At 49.6% G+C, this 13,478-nt stretch overlaps 1 protein-coding gene across 4 annotated transcripts in view; it reads left to right on the forward strand.

Annotated features, from left to right (window-relative positions):
* Positions 1–1,081: 1,081 nt before the first annotated feature.
* Positions 1,082–13,478, forward strand: part of TBX2 (T-box transcription factor 2) — a 111,130-nt gene continuing 98,733 nt past the window's right edge. For 2 of the 4 annotated variants that reach the window (XM_053274542.1, XM_053274540.1), the window contains exon 1: positions 1,082–1,384. The gene's annotated coding sequence lies outside the window, so the exon portion shown is untranslated. Of the gene's footprint in view, positions 1,385–5,095; positions 5,416–5,511; positions 5,673–13,478 lie in introns of those variants that run through there. The other 2 variants (XM_053274543.1, XM_053274539.1) reach the window with 2 other exon arrangements.

Raw genomic sequence — 13,478 nt, forward strand, 5'->3', positions numbered from 1 at the left:
TGGATCCTGCTTAGCTATGGGGACAAGTCATGCTTGCCACCACAAGGCCAGCTCTCCTCTCCTCAAATATTTATACCCCGCCCCTCCAGTACACGACTGCTCAGGCACAAGGTTTATAAAATAGATACAATGTAAAACAAGACTGATAAAATTAACCAGATTAAGTCAAACAAGTTAAAAACCCAAGCCAAAACCACAATCAGAATTACAGTTGTTGTTTTTTCAAAGTTTCAAATTAAACATGATGTAAAAAGCTGAAAACTGAGAATTATAAAAGCTAAAAAGAACCTGCCAGATTTGAGCAATGACTATACATGTCGCCCTCCCCTCAGTATAGGAGAATTGCCACTTTTGCTCCCAGCAAAAACTCACCTTGCTTCTTTCTCCTAACGGCACCCAACAGCTGGGCCTCAAACCTAGAGCAGAGCAGGTGAGGAGATCTGTAGGGGCCAAACTGGGAGTTCAGGTACCCAGCCCCAAGCACTGGAGAGCTTTCAAGGCAAGGGCGCAGACTGGGGTACAACTTCTCTGTTAATTAAAGGGAAATAACGAAGCGATTCCTTTGACGCAGGGCTAGGCAAACTTGGCCCCTCCGACAATTGAACTACAACTCCCATCATTCCCAGCCACAATAGATTGGAGCGATGGGAGCTGTAGTTCCACACCAGCTGGAGGGCCAAGTCCCTTACGCACCCCTGTTTTGAGGCCTTGCCTGCCCCCTTGGAGAAGCCGCTGCCAGTCTGTGAAGACCATACTGAGCTAGAGAGGGACCAAGGTTCTGACTCAGTATATGGCAGCTTCCTATCTTGTTGCATACCTGCAGCAAAGGCCAAAGACCTTGGAGAGGGGAGCAGAAGAAGGAATCTCCACTGGCAGGGCTGCGAGCAGCTGCACCTGTTGAGCTTCCTACTTCCCCACACACCTCTTGTGGGGGGGGGTTCCCCCTCTGTTGCTGTCTCTGGCCCTCTTAGGAGACAGTGACAATCATTCCACCCAATCAGGAGCTCCCCCACCCAACACCCCGGGGGTATCTTGAGCAGCCTCAATTTCCTTTTTGGCGGGGGAGAGGAAGGAAGAAGAGAATGTTTTCTGAATGAGGAAACAAAAAAAGAGAAGAGAAGCTATCTCTGGCTGCTGAGGGGCCCCCAGGAGTGCTGGAGCATGCTGGGAAATGTAGTGCTGCCAGCCTGCACCTGAGACCCAAGGGTGGGGGAGGAGATCAGGAGAGAGTGGGGTGGGACTCAATTTCTCCTCTGGGCCTCCCCAGGCCAGAAGCCTCCCCACCCTGCTCAGGCACCCCCTAGCCCCGCATTTCTCACACACACACCCGTTTCTGAGGGAGCCCAGAAGATTCCCAGCAACTTGACTCACTTGACCACTAGAGGTGAGTAGGGGTTTCTTTTCAAGTCGCTGACCATTTCATTGTTAGCTATGAGTATTATTTTTTATTCTTTGTTTTAATTTTTCCCCTCCCCAAAGTGTGTTGTGTTGTGTTGTGTGTGGTGTGTGTGTGTGTGTGGCGGGGGCAATTCCCATTGGGCTCCTCTTTGCTATATGACATTTCAACACTGCTTGGATTTGTTTAGGGCCTGAGAGGGAGAAATCTTGGCTCTGGGATTCTTGTCCTCAGGGTGGGGTGGGAGGGATAGTTTTTAAAAATAATGACTTTTATTTATATTGTTTGCTCTTAAATATGTATATTATGCCCCCCACCCCCACCCAAGAGGGTGTAGGGAGATTGCTGTTTGATTCCTCTTTACTCCAGGCCACTTAAAACTGTTTAAAATGGTTTAGACTCTGAGGGGAGAAATCTTGGGTCTATAAGATTATTTTCCTCAGGGGAGGGGGAGGGGGAGGATTTTGCAGACCTGACTTTTATTTGGATTTATCATTATTTTATATGCTTTTAAACATTAGTTGCCTCATGTGGTAGCAAGCAGGACTTGTCCTCTTAGCTAAGCAGGGTCCACCCTGGTTGCATATGAATGGGAGCCTAGAAGTGTGAGCACTGTACAAGATTCCCCTCAGGGGATGGAGCCGCTCTGGGAAGAGCAGAAGGTTCCAAGTTCCCTCCCTGGCAGCATCTCCAAGATAGGACAGAGAGAGATTCTCACCTGCAAACTTGAAGAAGCCGCTGCCAGTCTGTGCAGACAATACTGAGCTAGATAGAGCAGTGGTCTGACTCAGTATATGGCTGCTTCCTATGTTCCTATTTTCCCTCAGTGTGTATGCATATGCGTTTGAGGAAATTCCTCTTTGCCGCGTGTCACTTTTATTTGCTTTTTTAAAAATACACACAACTGCTTAAACATTGTTTAAGAACTGGGGGACACACCTAAGGAATGGGTTCACATTGTCAAGGTAGGATTAGCAATATTCTTGCTTGGTTTCCCTTTCCCCCCACTCAAAGTCCAACATTGATTAAATTTGAATTTTAAAAGCCTATATTCATGTCCAGAGTGCAATGCTTTCAGGACAGGTGCTGAAATACAAATGCTTGGGATCAAATAGTATTTTTTAAATGGATGGTTTTTTAATATTTTTATGCACTTTTTTATTTATGTATTTTTTTTACATTTTTATCCCACTCTTCCTCCAAGAAGCCCAGAGTGGCATACATGCCTGTGTTTATCCTCACAACAACCCTGTGAGGTAGATTAGGCTGAGAGATAAGTGACTGGCCCATGATGAGAGAATACTACTCCCTTTGATGAGAGAGTAGAATTGATTATGTGGGTTAATGGCAGAGGACAGTTCGTAAAATGTGGGGGGGCAATTTTCAAGCACTCAGGGAGGGGAATTTGCATCCCTGTTTTAAGGTAATAACCAGCACCTTTAATTAAGAAATTTCACTAGAAACGAATTGCTAGGCAGTGGAGATCAAATTGGGTTGAGAGCTGGTATACTCCCAGCAAACACTCCTGGTTAGAACTCAGTTATCTATCGCAGCAGGACTGACTCAACGTCTGAAAACTAGTTTTGGCTTTCTGCACGATGGTGGTGCTTTTTACAGTATGATCTAGTGAACTCAGAATCCCTTGGATGCTTCTCAGGGAGTTTCTCAAAGATAAGATCAGTCGCGTTAGATTCTCTTCCCTGAAACAAGTTTGCCCACCACTATTGACTTCCAAAGCGTGCAGTTGCAGGGTTAGGTGTGTATCATCATCATCATCATTATTATTTACACAGTCAGACAGGTGTTATTGACTGGTTTGTTTTATCCAGACATCGAGTCCTTCCCAAGGACCTGGGATGGCTGAATTTTATGGTCAATGTTGTTGCTGTTATAGCTATTGTTGCAGAATATAGGCTGTTCCCAGTAATGTTGCTTTTTGTAATTGGTTGTTGTTGTGTGTTGTTGTTGTTGTTGTTGTTATTATGCTATTTACACAGTCTACCGGATGTTATTGACTGGATTTGGTACTTTAATTATCAGGCCTTATTTATTCCTTCCTTCCTTCCTTCCTTCCTTCCAACAAAAAGAGTTATCATGTGACTGGAAAGTCGACTTCCTCGGTTATAGCTTCCCACTTAAGGAATTCTCTCCCCAAAGAAGCTTGCCTGGAGCCTCTGTTAACATCTTTGCAAAGCCCATTGAATGTGCTGCCTTTAAAAGAATCTTATCAGTACTTTATCTCTGCTAGATCTCTGCTGCCTTGTCTTATGTTTAATTGGCTATTCAGTGTGTTGTTCTTCTGATGTTAATTGTATCTTTATTGATGTTGTTAGCTGCCCTGAGAATACATGTGCTGAAGGGCAGGCTGGAAATGCATTAAATAAATAAAAATTAAAAGATGCTCATGGATGGAGAGAGCTGACTGACACATCACCAGCCTGACATCTGTCACTTGAGGGACTTCCCCCCCCCCCCCGCCCGCCAAACCCAGCTCACATCTAACACACGGGTCAAGCTCCACATGCTTGTGGAGGACAGCTGGTCTTGTGGTAGTGAGCATGAATTGTGCCCTTTGCTGAGCAGGGTCTGCCTTGGTTTGCATTTGGATGGGAGGCTACATGTGAGCGCAGTCTGCTGTAAGATATTCCCCTTAGGGGATGGGGGCCATAGCTCAGTGGCTGAGCATCTGCTTTGCATGCAGAAGGTCCCAGGTTCAATCCCTGGAAGCATCTCCAGGTAGGACTCAGAGAGACTCCTGCCTGCAACCTTGGAGAAGCTGCTTCCAGTCTGTGAAGACAATACTGAGCTAGATGGACCTATGGTCTGACTCAGTATATGGCAGCTTCCTATATTTCTGTGCTGGCTTTTAAAATGTTTAATAGTCAGGTTGGGCCTCGTGGAACAGGAACAGGGCAAGGGATGGAGCTTTTTAACCTTACCTTCCCAATCTAGATTGCCCTCCTGATCACACCTTCCCAATCTGGATTACCCTCTATGGTTGAGCACTATAAGATATTCCCCTCAGGGAATGGAGGCGCTCTGGGAAGAGCATCTAGGTTTCAAGTTCCCTCCCTGACAGCATCTCTAAGACAGGGCTGAGAGAGACTCCTGCCTGCAACCTTGGAGAAGCTGCTGCCAGTCTGTGAAGACAATACTGAGCTTGATAGACCAATGGTCTGACTCTGTATATGGCAGCTTCCTATGTTCCTGTGTTGCTGCGTACCAAGGAAAAAATGTTTATTTATTTGATTTCTATACTGCCCTTCCAAAAATGGCTCAGGGCAGTTTACACAGAGAAATAATAAATAAATAAGATGGATCCCTGTCCCCAAAGGGCTCACACTCTAAAATGAAACTTAAGATAGACACCAGCAACAGTCACTGGAGATACTGTGCTGGGGGTGGAGAGGGCCAGTTACTAGTCTCCCCCTGCTAAATAAAGAGAATCACCACGTTAAATGGTTCCTCTTTGCCAAGTTAGCAGGGGCCTTCAGATGGGGCCTTCTTGATTCAACCTGACTGGGATCTAAAATTAACTGAGCAGAAATTATTTTATTGTTATGCATTTATTTATTTGATTTCTATACAGCCCTTCCAAAAATGGCTCAGGGCAGTTTACACAGAGAAATAATAAATAAATAAGATGGATCCCTGTCCCCAAAGGGCTCACACTCTAAAATGTAACATAAGACAGACACCAGCAACAGTCACTGGAGGTAAAAATAAAAATTCGTGAGTGCGTGCACACGCTTTAAAGGGAACACTGTTTGCACACCCCTTTTTGTTTGACACCTGAGATCCCTTTTGGAGCCCACCTTGCTGTATATGCTAAGCAAGCAGACCCGTGATCCACAGACCCGATGAGTTTGGCCCAGACTGTCTTGGTAAGGATCCATGCATTTCCTCGGATGGCTGCAGAAGAATAGTACAGAGCAAGGCCTTGGACCATGTGAGCAAATGCAAGAGTAAGGTTAAGCCAGTCTGCTCCAGCGGAGATTTTTAACACAGTTCACGCCAAGGTCAGTTCCAAAAATTCAATCAAAATCCAGATTAACACATACAGAAGGGATTGCTGGAGGCCGACACTTACTCTCTCTCTCTCTCTCCCCCCAAAGTGCAGCCGTCGGGGACAAAGTTCTCCTCTTCAAGGGAGGAAAAGCTCCTGCATAGGCACAGGTGGCTGGCTCTCTAATTCTCTACGGACCAGAAAGGCCTTAAATTCCGAGCAGCATCTTTGAGACAGGCAACATTCAGGGCTGGCAAGCATTAAATCAGGGTGTGTGTGTGTTTCAAGAATCGCTGTCACATAGCCATGGGGAAATTCCTGCCCTTTCGTTACCCCCTTAGAGCTAAGACATTTCTTGGTTAAAAACTGGGACCCGAAGGGAAGAGGCAGGGTTGACTTAGTAATACTGAATACCTTCCGTCTGAGTCGTAGAGGAGGGAACACAGTTCAGTTAGGGGTTGTGTTTGATTGGTATGGAGAAGAGCTGTAGAGGGTAAGAGTTGCTTGCAGAAGATCTCCTGGAGGCTTCGCATACAGGGCTGCTACCCCCGAATCTCAAGTGTGCATTCACACACCAGCCAAACTTACCCCAAAGTCCCTTCAAGGTCCTTGGACCCACTCCACACACCAATCGGGCTTGGTCTTGCGAATTCTAGCTTATCTTGGTGTAGTTCTGGGTTTTTTAAAATGCTGGCTTTAAACTACTTTTTCTGGAAATGCCAGATCAAATAAGGAGAGGCACTGACATAGAATCATTAGCATGATAAAAGGGATGCTTTCTTTAGAATTGCAGATATAGCTCTTTAGAAAGCTCTCTCCCCCACATTGGTTAGAAGCGAAACACGGAGGCATGCCATGTGAACTTGCATCAAAACAAAACCTGAGAGCAGAGGGGAGGGGCTGCTTCCCTCAATGCCGCAAGTGTGATTCGAAGTGGCTTCACTCAACATTTACACCGCAGCATGAAGCCATATACGAATAACTCCCAGGTAGGACTGGGAAAGACCCCGTCTAGCTGCTGCTAGTCAGCATTGAACTAGTTTGACCAAGGGTCTGACTCACTCTCAGCAAGCATGACTTGTCCCCTTAGCTAAGCAGGGTCCACCCTGGTTGCATATGAATGGGAGACTAGAAGTGTGAGCACTGGAAGAGATTCCCCTCAGGGGATGGAGCCGCTCTGGGATGGAGCCGCTCTGGGAAGAGCATCTAAGTTCCCAGTTCCCTCCCTGGCAGCATCTTCAAGATAGGGCTGAGAGAGACTCCTGCCTGCAACTTTGGAGAAGCCGCTGCCAGTCTGTGAAGACCATACTGAGCTAGATAGACCAAGCGTCTGACTCAGTATTTGGAGGCTTCCTATGCTCCTATTCTCAATACATAAATAAATTAATACATAATAAATACATAAATAAATTTCACACAAGAAACAGATGCCTATACAGACACCTGTAGGCATGCACAATGTCATGTCTGAACAGGGCTACTTGGAATTGCTATTCCTCTCCAGTGTGTCTGCATTTCTTTGGTGAGGTGCTGAGCAGGCGGTGGGGTGGGGGAAACAGATGGAAACAGGGGATGGAGCCGCTCTGGGATGGAGCCACTCTGGGAAGAGCATCTAAGTTCCCAGTTCCCTCCCTGGCAGCATCTCCCAAGACAGGGCTGCGAGAGACTCCTGCCTGCAGCCTTGGAGAAGCCGCTGCCAGTCTGTGAAGACAATACTGAGCTAGAAGGACCAATGGTCTGACTCAATATATGGCAGCTTCCTATGTTCCTATGGTCCCCTTTGGTAAGCAGGGTCCACCCTAGTTTGCATTTGAATGGATGACTACATGTATGGGCACTGTAAGGTATTCCCCTGATGGGATGGGCCCACAGCTCAGTAGCAGAGCATCTGCTTTGCAGGCAGAAGGTCTCAGGTTCACTCCCTGACATCCCCCAGGCCGGGCTATCCTGCCTATAAACTTTCAGAGCCGCTGCCAGTCAGTGTAAGCACGTTTGAGCTAGCTAGACCAATAGTCTGACTCAGTAGATGGCAGCTTCCCATGTTCCTATGATTTAGGAGATCACAGGTAGGGATATAAGCCTCCTGACGACGCTCCAAAGTCCTGAGATTGAAGCATTGGTTACTCACCGTGAAGGCTTCTTCTGGTTGCTGCTGTCAAGGCATCTCATGAAGATGGGTTATCCCTGTCACGTGCTCCTAGGCAGGACTATGCAAATTAGTTTAGAAAGCCAGTCCTATATAGCTCTGACGGGGATAACCCCACCCTAGTTCTTCTAGGCCGAGCGAACCAGAAGTAAGGGAAATTATGAAGAGAATAATATAAGAGAGAGGAAACATACAGACATGTCCCTATGACACAGAATCGGAGCATACGCCCTTCAAGGAACAGATATGTGTGGGGCCGTATTACCTGGTCCCAGGAGGGTTCTTCCCCTAGAGAGGACAGCGAGCCACAAGGGTGGGCTGAGATGCCTTGACAGCAGCAACCAGAAGAAGCCTTCACGGTGAGTAACCAATGCTTCATTCTCGGTTGGTGCTGTCAAGGCATCTCATGAAGATGGGACTTACCAAAGCAAACTTCCCAAGTCAGGGAGGGATAACGCTGCTCATTCCTGGGGAAGAACCCTCTGGAGTGCTCTCCTACCGAATGCCGCTTGGGCAGCAGCGTATGTGTCCAGTTTATAATGTTTTATAAAGGTGGATGGATTTTTCCATACCGCTGCCTTACAAATCTCCTGTACTGAAGCGTTAGTGGAGAAGGCGGCCGAGGCAGCTGCCAACCTGGTGGAGTGTACCCAAATATTGGCCGGAGGAGGGACCTTTTGTGTCTCATAAGCTAAGGTAATGCATGCTCTAATCCATTTAGCAATAGTTCTTGCAGATACCGCCTCTCCCATAGAGGTGGGCAGGTAAGAGACAAACATAGATTCGGTCTTACGGAAACTGGCCGTGCGTTTTATGTAGCATCTCAAGCATCTACGTAAGTCCAGCTTGTGCCACAGTTTCTCTCTGGGGTGCTTCGGATGCGGGCAGAAGGAAGGAAGAAAGATGTCTTGTGATGCATGGAAATGAGATACCACCTTTGGTTGGAAGAAGGGGTCCGGGATCAGCCTGACCGAGTCCTCAGAGAAGACGCAGAACGACTTGTGGACTGAGAGCGCTCGCAGCTCTGAAACTCTTCTAGCAGAGGTGAGTGCCACCAGGAAAGCCAACTTCTGAAACAGGAGGCGTAGTGGTATGGTACGGATCGGTTTGAAAGGAGGGCCTTGTAATGCTTGAAGCACCAAATTCAGATCCCATGAAGGGAAACGATGTATAACTGGGGGAGACACTAGGGTGGCCCCCCTGAGAAACCTTTTTAGGAGAGAACGATACTGTGAGTTAGCCTTCCCCTTCAACATTGGCAATAATGCGGCAGCTTGCCTCTTGAGGGTGTTGGGCTTCAGTCCTTTATCAAGCCCATCCTGGAGGAATTGTAGGAGATGTAGTGGCGTCGCCTCGTCACTAGGGAGTTTTTTCCTGTGGAGCCAATGCAGAAACATCCTCCATGTATACTGGTAGATTCGATTAGTGGAATTTTTCCTAGAAGCCAGGATGGTTTCAGTCACTTTGGGAGGAAGTCCCTGTGCTCGCAATTGGATCCGCTCAGTCTCCAGGCGGCTAGTTGAAACCAGCCCGGATTGGGATGGTGAACTGGCCCCTGGAGAAGGAGGTCTGGTCTCACGGGGAGGTGCCAAGGCTGGTCTATTGCCATGCCTACGAGGTCCGTGAACCAGTGATGTCTGGGCCAGAACGGGGCCACCATGACGACCTCTGCTCTCAGATTCCGTATCCTGCGGAGTACTCTGGTCAGAAGTGGTATCGGGGGGAAGGCGTACAGGAGACCCTGGGGCCATCTGCAAGACAGGGCATCCGTTCCCCATGCTGCACGACAGTGGAACCTGGTGATGAATATCTCTGTCTTTGCGTTGAGGGGAGTGGCGAACAAGTCTGCTTGTGGCCGCCCCCACTTGTATGCCAACTGATCGAACACTTCCGTGTTGAGGGACCACTCCCCCGGGAGGAGGTCCTCCCTGCTCAACCAATCCGCGACTGAATTCAGATCTCCCTTGACATGGTGAGCTGTGATGGAATTGAGGTGCTTCTCGGCCCAAGATAGGAGGAGGACTGATTCCTGGAACAGAGAACGCGATCGAGTTCCTCCCTGTCTGTTTACGTGTGCCTTGGCTGTGGTGTTGTCCGTTTTCACTAGGACATCCTTCCCCTCGACCAGGGGTTGGAAATGTAAGAGGGCCAGACGGATGGCTCTCAGCTCGAGCCAGTTTATAGAATGGGATCTTTCTAGGCTCTCCCATCGTCCTTGGACTGAGTGTTGTAGGAAGTGTGCCCCCCAGCCTCTGTTGCTTGCGTCTGTTGTGATAATGAGTTTCGGAAGTTCGAGGAAGCACTTGCCTGTTTGGAGATTCCGAGACCTGGTCCACCAGGTCAGGGACATTTTCACCTGCGGAGGCGGAATGACTAGGATGTTGCGCCTCGTGGTTATGCACGCTTGGAATTTCAGGAGGTACCATTGGAGGACCCGAAGGTGCAGCCTTGCCCACAGGACCGCTTCCAGTGTTGACACCATTAGCCCCAGGAGTCGAGCCAAGGACAGTAGAGGCGACTTCAGCCTCGCCAGGACCTCCTTTGTTTCTGATGTAAGCACCTGGGCTCTGTCTTCCGGGAGGAAGACCTTGCACGATAGAGTGTCGATTATTACCCCGAGGTGGCGAATTCTCTGCGTCGGGGAGAGGTAACTCTTTTCTATGTTGATTAGGAAACCGTGTTGATTCAGTGTTGTCATGGTCCTTTCCAGATGCCTTACTGCTGAATCCCAGGACTCCGATTTTAGGAGTAGATCGTCGAGGTACCCCACTATGTGTACCCCCTGAATACGAAGCAGAGCAAGGACCGGGGCGAGGATCTTGGTGAATGTCCTGGGTGCAGAGGTGAGGCCGAAGGGGAGGGCCTTGAATTGATAGTCCAGCCCTGCGTATTTGAAGCGGAGTAGCGGCCTGCTGTTGGGATGTATGGGGATGTGCAGATAGGCCTCCCGTAAATCTATTGAGGACAGAAAGTCTCCTTGCTGCAGAGATTCTAAATTGGAGCGGAGGGACTCCATGCGAAACTTGCGTGTTCTGATGAAGGAGTTCAAATATTTTAGGTCTAGAACCACTCTGTGGGACCCGTCCTTTTTGGGTACCGTAAACAGGATAGAGTAGACTCCTCTCCCCTCCTGCCCCCTGGGAACAAGCTCTATGGCTCCGATGTGTCGCAGGTGTAGGATAGCTGTGGACATTTCCGCGTGCTTTGAAGTGGAGTGAGAGCGGGGAGTAGAGAGAAATTGTGGACGAGGGGAGGAGCCCAGCTCGATCCTGTAACCGAAACGAATGACCTCCAGAGCCCATGCATCCGATATATCGCGTAGCCATGTTGGGAGGAAGTTGGATAGGCGACCCCCCAGGCTGAGGAAGCCTGTGTCAGAACTGATTCTTTGCCTGAGGTTTCCCCTGGCTGCCGGGGTTGCGGAAGTTGGGGTTCCTGCTGGTGAATCGCTGGTGGAGCCAGGAGGATCTGGAGCCGCGGAAGTCTCTGTCTCTGCCCCTAAAGGCGGGGCGAAAGGAACGAAAAGGCTGTTGGTAGCTTCTTCTGAAAGCTGGTTTATCGGGCTTCCTGGGGGCCGAAGGCATGGTTTTCTTTTTATCTTTCGATTCGACTAGTATGTTCTCTAGGGCTGAATCGCCGAAGAGCTTGGACCCCTCGTAAGGCAGAGCACATAGGTTGTTCTTGGATACGGAGTCTGCTTGCCACGCCTTCAGCCAGAGATGCCTTCTACCGACCACTGAAGCTGCCGAGGATCTTGCCGAGTAACGTATAGTGTCGAGGGAAGTATCGGCGATGAGTGCCTGTGCTCGCTGTAGTTTCAACAGCTGCTGTCTTAGGCGAGTAGATTCCGGTGGAGTCTCGTCGATGAGGTCGTTGATCCACAGAAGACTAGCCCTGGCGGTCATGGAGGCCACTGCGGCTGATCGTGTAGCCAGTGAGGCGTTGTCGTGGACCCGTCGGAACGAAAACTCCGCCTTCTTATCGGATGGTTCTTTGAGGAACCCTTCCCCATCTCTCGGTACCAGGGATCCGCTGCTTAGTTGTGAAATAGGAGCATCGGTGGTCGGCGTTTGGAGAAGTGTGGTAGGTTCTTGTTGGAACGTGTAGAATCTAGTGGAAGAAGTGGAAGCTTTTTTCGGGACACTTGGTGCCGCCCATTCCGACTTGATAACTTCTGAAAAATAGGTGGGCATGGGTAAGGGAAGCTCTCGAGGCTGTGGCTTGGGAAAGACCAGATCGCCCTTGGAATTTTGGCCTGGTTCAGGCGTGGGCTTAGCCTGTAGACCAATGGTAGTTAACACTTTGGTCATGAGGGGGTTAAAATCTTCCGGGGAGAAAAGGCGTTGGGAAAATTGTGCTTGCTGGATCTCCTCTGCCCCTGACCAGTCTCCCTCATCTCTCTCTAGTCCCTGGTCACCCTCGCAGGCCATATCAGCTCCCCTGATATCAGCTGTGGTGTCTTCCGCCTCCTCCTCCAGAAGGGGGGGTGGAATATGTGGAGCTTTCTTTCCTACTGGGCAGATGTCATTTGCCGTGGGGTCCCCAGATTCTTGCCCAGATCCCTCAGATGAGCGTACTGAGGTAATGACCCTAGCAGTCTTTTTATGCTTTTTATGCCTCTTTGTATGTTTCCTTCTGCGCTTGGACCTCCTAGGGGAGGGGGAGGAGGAAGAGGAGGAGGAGGAGGATTCCTCATCAGAAGAGGAAGATGATTTTGTGGGCCTCTTAGAGCGTTTACGCTTGTTATACTCCCTCAGCAGACCCAGGGACTCTTTCATTGTCGATTTAAACCAATTTTGCCATTCCGTGGGCATTTGGGAAGGCATTGGCAGATTAGCTACCGATTCCGATAGGGGGGAACCCTCCCGCCCCTCCGATCGGGGCACTCTCGCTGTAATACTAGCTGAGGATGTAGAGGGAGCAGCCGAAGCCGTTCCCGCCATTTCTGGTGCAGCGCCATCTAGTGGCTGTAGAGCGTCGGTAGTGGAGGCGGCCATTTTAGGTAGAGAGCACAAGGCCCGGATCTCTGCTTGTGTGGGGGGGGGGGGTTGGGGATCGGCCTAACCCTTCCCGCCCTGATGGCCTCGTTTAATGCGCCGAACGTAGGCTCAACTAGATTAAAGTCGCCTGCGAGGGCCGCACTACGTGTAAAGCGCCTCGGGCGATTTAAGCTCTCTCCGGCCTCCGTTCTTCCTGAGGACTCGCCTCCCGAAGGGGCGATCGAACGCAGGAACGCTCCCACTGCCTGCCCGGACAGAACAGAGTCAGCCGGGGCCGGGGCAGGGAGGACAATTGTGCACTGAACTGTGGCGATTGGGCTGGGTTGGGGTGCTGGATCGCCAAGTTTTCTAGTGTGCCCCGGGAAACGCTCAGACGGACGCCCAGCGGGCACTAGCACATGCAATACCCTCCTCCTACTTTCTGAGCCCCTGGAGGGATCTCCCATAAAAATCTAATTGACAAAGGAGGGGGGGGGAAGGGGCTAACCGGGGGGGGCCAACAAACCAAGGTTGGAGTGAAAGGCGCTGAAAAGTACTGACGGGGTTGTTGTTTTTTTTAAATATATATCTGGAGTGAAAAAAGTACACGAAACAATAGGGACCACGGGGAAAAGGTAAGAAGCAGAAGCAATACAGGCCTGAACTGGACGAGCCGAGGAACACAGCCTGCCAGGAGCAACAGGACTAGAAGAACTGGGGCGGGGTTATCCCCGTCAGAGCTCTATAGGACTGCCTTTCTAAACTAATTTGCATAGTCCTGCCTAGGAGCACGTGACAGGGATAACCCATCTTCATGAGATGCCTTGACAGCACCAACCGAGAAGGGAGGGAGCTGAGGCCATGGAAATGACAAGGAATTGATAGAGGATGCCAACATAGGCTCATGTTCTGCCTATACCCTTTCCCCCCACTCCGTCGCCTAAATTTAGA

Source organism: Hemicordylus capensis, chromosome 12, assembly GCF_027244095.1.
Source record: "Hemicordylus capensis ecotype Gifberg chromosome 12, rHemCap1.1.pri, whole genome shotgun sequence".
NCBI classification, from domain to species: domain Eukaryota; kingdom Metazoa; phylum Chordata; class Lepidosauria; order Squamata; family Cordylidae; genus Hemicordylus; species Hemicordylus capensis.